Raw genomic sequence first — 12,778 nt, forward strand, 5'->3', positions numbered from 1 at the left:
GGGTACATAAAGTACGCCAACACATCAATGGACCAAATGATGCTCCATTTGCCCAACGTCTTGATCTAGGCTGGGTTATCATAGGCAATGTCTGTATAGACAAGATGAAGACGCCTACCAATATTTCCTCATTCAAGACAAACATATTGCTTAATGGTCGCAGCACCTGTTTTCAGCCATGCCCACATCACTACTGGGTGAAAGAGAAGCTGGGCAGCAGTAATTCGCAGCATAACCATCAAGATAACATGAACATGGTCCTGTCTTGGGACGACAGCCTCGGATCGACAGTGTTCAATTCAACAAGTGAGGACAACAAGTTAGCATCTGCGAGAGAAGATAGAGAATTTCTCAAGATAATGGACAAAGACTTCACTCAAGACGATTCCAACAGCTGGGTAGCACCTTTACCCTTCCGCTTTCCAAGAGTTAAACTACCAAACAATCTACAGCAAGCAGTTGCTAGATTTTCATCTTTAAAACGAACTCTAAAGAGGAAACCAGAGATGGAAAAACATTTTGTGGCTTTCATGCAAAACATATTCGACAGAGATCACGCTGAACCTGCACCACCAGTAAAGGAAGGAGAAGAATGCTGGTACCTTCCATCCTTTGGCGTGTATCACCCACGGAAACCCAATCAAATTAGAGTGGTTTTTGATTCCAGCGCTCAGTATGATGACGTCTCCCTCAACAATCTGCTCCTTACTGGGCCAAACCTAAACAACAGCCTCATAGGAGTGCTAATTCGCTTTAGAGAAGAGCCTGTGGCAGTAGTAGCTGATATCCAGCAAATGTTCCATTGCTTCATAGTCAGGGAAGACAATCGGAACTACCTGAGGTTCCTGTGGCACAAAGACAACAACGTCAATAATGAAGTCATAGATTACCGGATGAAGGTACACGTATTTGGCAACAGCCCTTCTCCTGCTGTAGCAATCTATGGACTCAGAAGAACAGCCCAGGAAGGTGAGAAGGACTATGGATCTGACGCTCGTCATTTTGTTGAAAAGAACTTCTACGTTGATGACGGACTTAAATCCCTACCCACAAGTGAAGAGGCAATCGATCTCCTCACCAGAACACAAGAAATGCTTTCTGTAGCAAACCTTAGGCTCCACAAGATTATCTCCAACAGCCAGAAAGTAATGGAAGCATTTCCTTCTGATGATCATGCTACCAACTTGAAAGATCTTGATCTTGGTTCTGATATTCCTCCCATACAGCGCAGCCTAGGCTTGCTCTGGGACATTAAACAAGACATATTTACATTCCAGGTATCAGGCTATGACAAACCTTTCACCAAACGAGGAGTTTTATCTGTCATAAACAGTATCTATGATCCTCTTGGATTTGTAGCTCCAGTCACCATTCATGGCAAGATGTTGCTGAGACAGTTAACCAAGGTGAACTTAGACTGGGACACTGCATTACCTATTGAGCAACAACAAAGGTGGGAGACGTGGAAGAAGTCATTGAAGATATTGGAACAACTCCAAATACCACGTTGTTACACTCCCAGCTCCCTTTCAGCTGCTACCAGGAGAGAAATCCACATTTTCTCGGATGCATCGATGGAAGCCATAGCCGCAGTAGCCTACCTGAGGATCTTTGAAACCACCAACAAACTACACTGTGGATTTGTCCTGGGTAAAGCCAAATTAACTCCAAAACCTGCACACTCTGTACCAAGACTCGAGCTTTGTGCAGCTGTGCTAGCAGTAGAAATTGCTGAAGTTATAAAGGATGAACTGGACGTTCCAATTGATTCATTTGCATTCTACACAGATAGCAAAGTCGTGCTTGGTTATATACACAACCAAACAAAACAATTCTATGTATACGTCAGCAACAGAGTAGAACGCATCAGAAGTTTCTCCACTCCTGAGCACTGGCACCACATTACCACTAGCCTTAATCCAGCTGATCGTGGAACAAGACCTTCACCAGCACCCAACCTTTGTGACATGTGGTTGTCACCTCCAAGATTCTTATATGATGATCCCTGCTTACCTCCTACCATTACCAATTATGGGCTGGTCGATCCCGAGTCCGACAAGGAAATTAGGCCTACAAGCTCCACGCTCTACACTACCGTGACTACAAAACTGAAACTGAAGTCACACCGTTTTGAGCGCTTCTCAAGTTGGTCATCCTTAGTACGAGCTGCTGCTCGTCTAATCCACATTGCTCACTGCTTTTCAAAGGTAAAATCCCCAAAGTGTCATGGTTGGCATATCTGTAAAGAACACCCTACAGTTGCAGACCTCGAACATGCAGAGGAGGTTCTCATTCGGTGTGTACAACAAGAAATATACTCTCAAGAAATTGATGGGATCGCAAAAGGAGTCAATCTGTCCAAGAACAGTGCACTCTTTGAACTGAACCCAGTAATGGATCAGCACAAATTGCTCAGGGTTGGCGGCCGTATAATGAGATCCGATCTATCTAGCAAGGAACACAATCCCATCATCATACCAGGTCGACATTATATTGCTACGCTGCTAGTTCGACACCACCATGAACGAGTACAGCATCAAGGCAGACAGTTTACTGAAGGTGCCATCAGGTCAGCCGGCTTGTGGATCATAGGGATGAAGAGATGTATCTCCTCCGTGCTCCACAGATGTGTTAAGTGCCATAGGCTAAGAGGAAGACACCAACAGCAACAAATGGCAGATCTTCCAGCAGATCGTCTAAGTACAAATCCGCCCTTTACCTACGTTGGAGTGGATGTCTTTGGTCCATGGTCGGTCATTACACGAAAGACCCGTGGTGGAGCCGCAAACAGCAAATGGTGGGCCGTGTTGTTCACCTGTCTTAGCATCCGTGCAGTACACATAGAAGTAATTGAATCTATGGATTCTTCTTGTTTCATCAATGCCCTCCGAAGATTCTTCTCTATCCGTGGACATGTCAAACAACTGAGGTCTGACTGTGGTACTAACTTTGTGGGGGCCTGCAAGGAACTGCAATTAGACAATTTCTTATTTAACAATGGGTGCACTTGGGTTTTTAATCCCCCGCATTCTTCCCACATGGGAGGATCTTGGGAACGTATGATTGGAATCGCACGTAGAATCCTCGATTCGATGTTGCTGGACTACAAGTCATCTCTTACCCATGAAGTTTTAGTCACCTTTCTTGCAGAAGTATCTGCCATAATCAATGCAAGACCACTCGTCCCAGTATCCTCAGACCCAGAGTCTCCAACCATACTTACTCCAGTCACTCTTCTTACCCAGAAGATTGGAGCTGCTTTAATTCCTCCTGAAATCTTAGACCACAAGAACATTTACAGACGTCAGTGGAAACAGGTTCAACACCTGTCCAATGTGTTTTGGCATCGCTGGAAGACAGAGTATTTACATATGCTTCAAAGTCGTCACAAATGGCAGATGTCAAAACCCAACCTCCAGATCGGTGACCTTGTTCTTTTAAAAGATAAAGAGGCCCATCGCAATGAATGGCCAATGGGACTTATCACCAAGGTTGTTCCCAGCGACGATGGAAAGATTCGTAAGGTAGAGGTTAAAGTGACCAAAGGAGGCTCTGCCAAAGTTTTCTTCCGTCCAATCACTGAACTAGTACTTCTCCTTCCAAAGGAAGATATCACATAAAGAAGGACATGGCTACTAGATTCACCTCATCATCGGAAGTATTCTACCTCAAACTTCCAGCTATGATATACCATCGACACCTTATTATTTGGATCATACTGTGGGTTGGTGGAAGTGTTTGCAAGTTGCGGCTTCCCCAATCCGAAGATGGGTTATCACTTGGAACTTGATCCAACATTTTCCTACTTTTATGGATTACAAGCTTCAAGACTTCGACTGAACTTATTTCTTGTTATCGTTGTTTATTGTTACAGGTTATCTCTTTTGTCTTACAGGTTGCAAGATTAGTTCTGGACTTCATCTAAGGACATTACTATAATGTTCGATTTATCGTGAAATCTAAAGATTTCAGACGGGGAGTGTCATGTCCCACGATATATGTGTTTCATGTTTTATTGCAGAGCTTTGCATTTTGTTAAAAATTGTCCCTCTTGATTTCCTGTAGCCAGGTTCTGATGTCATTAGACCTGCCCTCATCCTGTGCTCAGCTCTGTGTGTGTGTCGGCCATTTTAGATTCCAACCAGCTCTGGTAATACATCATCTTTTCACCTACTGCTGTTTTGTACAAGAATATCAGCTTGAAATAAACCTTCATCTGGATTCATCTCACATCTCGGCAGTTTTGAGTTGACACTATCTGATAAGGTCTCTTGGTGTGAGTACTGGTTAATGTAGACATATACCCAGAGTAACTGTCTGAAGAACACTATACTTACAGCCTAGTTATTGAGTCAGAATACCGACCCTGCGGGAATACGCATCGGTATCGTAAGCCGTATACACACAGTGTGATATGTGCTAACTTATCTTATGATTTTCACTATATACTATAGTCAAAATCGTAAGCACACATCGCACCGAGTGTATGCACCTTAACACCTTGTCTACATGTGGCTCTCCAGTGATATGGAACTAAAAGTTACAGCTAGTGATTATTCACTTGTGCAAGAAACCACACCCAACCTGTACTGAGGAGGACAACATTTCATCCAAACAATGAGGACAACAGATCTAGGGCCATTGACACCGAAAAGGGGGCATGACCTTGTGGGAAGGGGCATTGCCTCATGGAAGCCTCCCATTTACATTTATACGGGAGCGTGGTCTCATGGGAATGGGGCATGGTCTTGCAAGAAGGCCCATTTACATCACTCCTGGGGAGTGCTCAGCATTCCTCAGTGATTAACAGGGTAGCATCCTATCCAAATATTGGAAATCACTCTACAACTGGCTGATACATTTATTGCTTTTTATATCTCTCTTTGTGATCCACATCAAATAACTGAACTGTTTCTATATTCTCACATCTAAAAATACACTGTATAACAATAATTTCATAACCCACTGTAGTGTGTCCTTTACTGGATAAATACTGTTAAGTAGAGAAAGTGAATGTTTTTACCCCCTTCTTTAATGCATTTCAATAAAAAAATTTTTTTTTCATGAAACAATAAAATTTCAATCAAAAAGAGTGCCCCAACAAAAACAGTCTTCTTTCTTTCTTATTTGGTTTATACGTGATATATCTGACTTTAGGGAGCACCACCAACCTTGTGATTTAGTAGAATTTTGCCATACTATATGATGCCCTATATGTTGGTTCTGTAATACTATACCCATGTCTATTTGATCCTAATTGGATCAGGTCAGTGTGGATTCACACCTTTCCTTTAGCTCTTCCTCAGTGACAGGAGCTGGGCATAACATGATAATGTAATAGTGCAGCACCCAGCTCCCTGTCACTGATGAGGAGCTGGCATTTTGGTGTTATGCCCTGGAAGGTTGATACCTGGGTACAGTCGGCCCGCCCCATACCTCCCTAGTGATGCCTCTGAGGGTACCTTCCATATATGCTCACTTTACATAAGAGCAGGTGTGCTAGTTCCGTCGGACCTCTAGCTGACACAGTACATTGACTGGCGCTTCTCAAAAATGTTGGGAGGGGCAAGCAGCCCCCTTGCCTCCCCCCTTCACATTCCAGCACTCTACTTTATATCATGATACTTTGACTGTTTATGAATAAATTACAAATTTGTTTCTTTAAAAAAACTAAAAACTATGCACAGAACACGCTTTTATTATTACAATAATAAAAACGGTAGATCAGGAAACACCTTTAGGAAAACATTTGACACTCTTGAATCCCATCAGTCAACTTTAATGTCCAAATCAGTGAGTGATGATATACTGAAACATTTACAGAAAATAAATAGATTTAGGATATGTAGACCAGTCTGTTATAATCTTACTCTTCTCTTTCCTACAATAATCAGATTGTCAGTGCCATGGATTGTGCCCTGGGCATTGTTTGGACAAACTCAGTAAGCAGATGGAAATTCTCATGAGAGCATGTTAGCAATATTGTTTGTTACAGAATGCATACAGCTAAAGATACAAATGTTATTATTACTTTATCATAATCCTTATTCATTCATATGGATTCAATGATAACGTAATGTACTGTTAATAATTTATTCTGTATCAAACTGTTTGAAATACATCTAAACTACAGGACATATTAGGTAATAAAACATATTAAATACAATTTATTCGCCGCCACACATATAGCAGAGCAACTTACTGCTTAGTGTAAATCCAACCCACAAAAAAATGGAGTTAACAAGAAAGAAACATGGTAGTACAGTAGTTGTAGGTCATGGGTATGTGTGGGGAAGTGCTCAATGGTCCCCACTACCTGAGGGTCCCACTCTGTTCTCCAGTGGGCAAGGTCATGATTGTACACTGCAGGATGGCAGAGTGCCGTAAGAGTTGTGGATGAAATTCTTCAAAGGCTATCTGCATATTCATCATCCTGGCCATTGAAAGAGTGGAGTGTAGCACAAAGTATTCCACCCTCCTGATATCTCGCTGATCTGGCAGTACACCCTAGTTTACAGTAGTTCATGGGCAGGTCCAGCAATAGAAATCACAGGGCCCGATACACCCATTTTTTAGGGGCCCCCCATCACAGAGTCCCTTGCAGGTACAGATTGATTGCTTGAGGGACTACCTTACCTATATCATGGTTTATCTGGAATGGGAAACCTTTGAAGAAATTGTTCCACCTGGTGCAAATGAGTGGGGGATGGGGGTATAGGTAGCCTGCAGGTGATGGTGTTATTGGGTGTTATTGGGGTGTAGGTGACTCCAGCACTGAGTACCTTCTGTATATACCTGGTGCTGATGGCCTCTGCTGAACATCCCCTTTGGAATTTTGGCTACTGTGTAACTGTAGAATCTACCTCCCTTGGGAGGGATCCTCTAACAGATGAGCTTGTGTGGTGTACTGCAGAATAAATGTATTGACACCTCACTCCTGAGGTGTGCTGTGCTTATAATCTATGGGTACCGGGAAGACAGAGAGGGTGGTTATGCACACCATTTCTTGTTCCGCCAATGCATCAGCTGGCCTTGTATCTGTGGGCTCAGCTGCTGGCTGCGGACTTGCTCAGTGTTCAGTCTGCTGGGCTGCCGTCAGCAGATACAGTGGAGTGCTGGGCCGTGCACGACCCACTCCACTCAGTGAGGCTGGGCCTGTGCTACTGAAGGAGCATGCTGTGATGAATGACATGGGGCTGAGACCTCCTCTGCAGTGCTGGCCGCTGATAGCTGGCTTCTTTCTGAGGCACTTCTAGATCAGGTCACATGATGTTGTAGCATGTGACACCCTCCACCCACCATCACTTTATGCAGGTACACCCCCCAGTACTATGGCTCGAGGGATGGACCCCAAAGCTTCCTGCTGATCATACTGCAGTGCAGCACAGGCAGCATTATTAGCAAAGTTTGTCTGTGAGAATTGCCGTAACTAGGCATTTTAGCGCTGTGTGCAAGAAACCGCATCGGTGCCCCCCGTATTTAATATAGGGCCAGTGTGTGCCTGTGGCGGTCGGCAAAATGATAGGGGTGTGGCTTCATGAGGAAGGGGTGTGACCACAAAATAATACCAATTCTTATTACACTGTACAGTAGTCTCCATTATTCAAATTACGCTGCACAGTAGTGCCACTTACACATATTACAACAGGTAGAGCCCGTGTCACACATTATGCCAGGTAGAGCCCCTGTCACACATTACACTATTTACAACCACATTTTTAAACATTACTCTAGGTAGAGCCCCCATCACACATCACACCAGGTAGAGCCCCCTTTTACACATTACACCAGGTAGAGCCCCCTTTTACACATTACACCAGGTAGAGTCACCTTTTACACAATATGGCAGGTAGAGTCCCCTTTTACATATTACAGCAGCTAGAGTCCCCTTTTACAAATTATGGCAGGTAGAGTCCCCGTTTACACAGTACAGCAGCAGAGTACCCCTTTTTACACATTACGGCAGGCAGAGTCTCCTAGTTACACATTATGGCAGGTAGAGTCCCCTTTTTACATATTATGCATGCAGAGTTCCCTTTTTACACATTATGGCAGGCAGAGTCCCCTTTTACAAAGGGAGGGGGAGAGAAAGAGAGAAAGACAGAGGCAGTGTTGTACTTACGTTTTCTTTGGGGGCCGCAGCATCCACTGGCCAGCAGTCCTCTTGTCCTTCCTGCCCTACGCTGCCGCTTTTTGCAGCGCAGGGCACTGTGGGTTGGCCGGGGATGGGTTGGGAGAGACGTCATCTCTCCCAAAAGTCAGGGGCAGATGAGGGAGAGCAGGGAGGCAGGGCGTATGAGCTTCCCCTTACACACACATAAACACAGCCTGTCCCCTACCCACAAAGTATGTTTCCCCAATGCACACAATGTGTGTAGGGGACAGGCTGTGTTTATGTGTGTAGGGGACTGGTTGTCCCCTAAACACATAAACACAGCCTGTCCCCTACACACACAGTCTGTTTCTCCAATGCACACACACAGCCAGTCCCCTACACACATAAACACAGCCTGTCCCCTACACACACAGTCTGTTCCCCAACACACACACACACACACACACACACACACACACACAGCCACACATACACACACAACCTGTCCCCCAATCCACACACACACAGCTTGTCCCCTACACACACACAGCCTGTCCCCTACACACACATAAACATACACAGCCTGCCCCCAGCCACACACACTGTCCCCTACACACGCAGTCTTTTTCCCAGTCCACACACACACAGCCTGTCCCCTACACACATAAACACACACACAGCCTGTCACCTACAAACACACACATCCTGTCCCCTATACACACATAAACACAGCCTGTCCCCTACACACACAGTCTGTTCCCCAATCCACACACACACAGCTTGTCACTACACACACAGCCTGTCCCCTAAACACACATAATCACACACAACCTGCCCCCCCACACACACACTGTCCCCTACACACACACAGTCTGTTCCACAATCCACACACACACACAGCCTGTCCCCTACACACACAGTCTGTTCCCCAATCCACACATACACGCACTCACTCTTGGCACCCTCCCCTGTTCCCACTGTGTTACCTTCAGGAGAACAGCGGGACACAGACACAACAGACCACAGGCAAATTCGGTGCGTGGCCTAATCATGGACCTGTGGGCACGCCTCTTTGAGGGCAAAAATTATAGAGCAATCACCGATAGGCGGCCTGGCAGGGGAGGTACAGGACCGGATAAAATGCAAACCCTGCGTCCACAGCTAAAGGGTGCTGCAGCTACTGTAACTTCCATGACACACTGAGCAGCGTGGACCTGCAGGTGTTGCCGGCGGACCTGCGCCCTCAGTGCACATGCGCTGTGTGCCAGTCACCGCTGTCACACACCTAGTTACGACCCTGTCTGTGGGTCCCACCAGGGCCCCCTAGAACCTTGAGGCCCAGTACATATGTACTCTTAGAACCCCTGTCTCCAGGCCTTTTCATGGGCTGTCATGTGATGGGAGTGCCACCACGTGAACGAATATTACAAATATCTATCTACTGTATCTATCTATCAATCTATCTATCTAGCTATCTATCTCTCCTTTAAATGTTAGTAGTAGATCTTTTTTATAAAATATAAGCAAATATAAGCAAATTCCTATTTTGGGTTTATTTGTTCTTCTTTATCTATCTCTCCTTTAAATGTTAGTAGTAGATCTTTTTTATAAAATATAAGCAAATTCCTATTTTAGGTTTATTTGTTCTTCAAGGGAATATAAAATCTGCTAATCTATTGGCTGTATACAAATAGACATTAATTCTTGAACAAATTGTAGCCAAAGGTTTTACTAGAATGATTCTTTAGTTTTCCAATTTGTGTTGCTTTCCACTGCTACTTGTGATAGTTTAAGAAGACACCAGATTACACATGATTAATTCCTGATGTCAAACTTATTGGATTTAAGGTGTAAAGAGGCATTGATCACATATTCTATTTGTATGGGTATTGAGCACATTGCCTTTATTTATGCCTATCCTATGCCTCAGGATATTGACTGTTGAATCTTTCATGGGAATCATCACATACTGGTTAATTTCTTATCTAGACAAATACCTATATTACTTTTTTATTTACAGCTATCAGAAAATATCAATATTGTGAATTATATAGTCTTCTTTTGTTAACTACACCATATATTAGTTTGGATAGTCTGATAATTAAAATATCAATTATTGCATAATAATCTTTAAGGAAATTACAAGCATTCTTAATTCTAATTAATAAAAAAGTTCAAAATACATTGTGTAACTCTAGTAACATTGAGTTTCGGTTATGGTTAATCAAAAACAGGAAAAGAAAAACAAATCAATCACATAGATTTCTCATGGAAACACCACTCAGAGGTTATATAAATAACATGGTAGCAAAGAGTACTAGAAAAAAATATTTTATAGATACATTATTAAAGTACATAATTAAAATATATATTTTTAATGGTCATAAAATTCCAAATTTTCTTATGTTACAGCCTAATTCCAAAATGAAATAAATAATTTTTTCCCTCAAAATTCTACACATAATACCCCAAAATGACAATGTGAAAAAAGTTTTTTTTAGATTCTTGCAAATTTATTAAAAATAAAAAACTAAGAAATCACATGTACATATGTATTCACAGCCTTTGCTCAATACTTTGTTGATACACCTTTGGCAGCAATTACAGCCTCAAGTCTTTTTGAATTTGCTTGGCACACCTATCTTTGGACAGTTTTACCCATTCCCTTTTGCAGCACCTCTCAAGCTCCATCAGGTTGGAAGGGAAGCTCTCCAGAGATATTCAATCAGATTCAAGTATGGGCTCTGTCTAAGCCACTCAAGGACATTCACAGAGTTGTCCTGAAGCCACTCCTTTGATATTTTGGCTGTGTGCTTAGGGTCATTGTCCTCTGAAAGATGAACCGTTGCCCCAGTGTGAGGTCAAGAGTGCTCTGGAGCAGGTTTTCATTCAGGATGTCTCTGTACATTGCTGCATTCATCTTTCCCTCTATCCTGACTAGTCTCCCAGTTCCTGCTGCTGATAAACATCCCCACAACATGATGCTGCCACCACCATGCTTCATTGTAGGGATGGTATTGGCCTTGTGATGAGCGGTGCCTTGTTTCCTCCAAATATGACGCCTGCCATTCATGCCACAGAGTTCAATCTTAGAGTCCTTCAGGAGCATTTTGTCAAACTCCAGGTGGGCTGCCATGTGCTTTTTACTAAGGAGTTGCTCCCGTCTGGCCACTCTATCAAACAGGCCTGATTGGTGGATTGCTGCAGAGATGGTTGTCCTTCTGGAAGGTTCTCCTCTCTCCACAGAGGAATGCTGTAGCTCTGACAGAGTGACCATCGGGTTCTTGGTCACCTCCTTGACTAGGGCCCTTCTCCCCCGATTGCTAAGTTTAGACAGTCGGCCAGTTCTAGGAAGAGTCCTAGTGGTTCCGAACTTCTTCCATTTACAGATGATGGAGGCCACCATGCTCACTGAGACCTTCAAAGCAGCATATATTTTTCTGTACCCTTCCCCAGATTTGTGCTTGGAGACAATCCTGTCTTGGAGGTCTACAGACAATTCCTTTGACTTCATGCTTGGTTTGTGCTCAGACATGCACTGTCAAGTGTGGGACCTTATAGAGACAGGTGTGTGCCTTTCCAAATCATGTCCAATCAACTGAATTTACCACATGTGTACTCCAATTAAGCTGTAGGAACCTCTCAAGGATGATCAGTGGAAATAGGATGCACCTGAGCTCAATTTTGAGCTTCATGTCAATTTTGAGCTTCATGGCAAAGTACATGTTATTTTTTACATTTTTCTATTTTGAGCTTCATGGCAAAGTACATGTTATTTCTTATTTTTTTTATTTATAATACATTTACAAAAATCTCAAAAAAAATGTTTATACGTTGTCATTATGGGGTATTGTGTGTGTTATTACTGGCCTTATGTTTTGAGTATCTTATTTTCCTAATCACTTGCCTGCAATAACGTAAATGTCCTACGTAGAAATATTGTTCAATGCATTCAAAGTTTAGTAAGAAAAAACTAATTTGTTACAGAACAGCACCTGGAATATAATAACTTTAAGTATATAGGTGAACCAAGAGGGGAGTTCTTATCTTCAATTTTATTTTACCAGCATTACAGTACTTCAACGAACAGGAGCTTTGTTATGAAAACTGGTTTCAGAGTCTATTGATTTTGGCAAAGTTAAGGGCTTTAATGTATTTGTTTTATGATTTTAAGTTTTGGGGTAGTTAGATTTGGTTTTAACTCTTGTTCTAAATTTGAAGTTTGCAACTTTTTGATAAAACAAAGATTTTAGAATAAACTATAAAATGTAACAAGCTAAGAGATTTATGAAATAAGTGACCAGGCACCACTTAAAGTTATGTTCTCTATACAGCAGCTGTCATGAGATAGAAGTCAGTCCAGCACAATAATATAAACACAATTTCAAACTGATTGCAGCGCTTATGAGAATATATTGTTAACCATAAACATTTATTATAAAAGTGTTTAATCAATAAAATTAAGGCAAATACAATTACAATTAAAAACTGGATATGGACCAAATTAGTTTACAAATAGCCCATTCCAGGATGTTTCTTATTAAGTAAAGCAGCTGCCATTTGTATCAGGGAGAGAATCCAGATAAATACAGTACCAGTCAAAAGTTTGGACACACCTTCTCATTCAATTGAATGAGAAAGTGTGTCCAAACTTTTGACTGGTACTGTAGATATATTCGGTAT

Source organism: Pseudophryne corroboree, chromosome 1 (genome assembly GCF_028390025.1).
Source record: "Pseudophryne corroboree isolate aPseCor3 chromosome 1, aPseCor3.hap2, whole genome shotgun sequence".
In the NCBI taxonomy this organism is placed as follows: Eukaryota; Metazoa; Chordata; class Amphibia; order Anura; family Myobatrachidae; genus Pseudophryne; species Pseudophryne corroboree.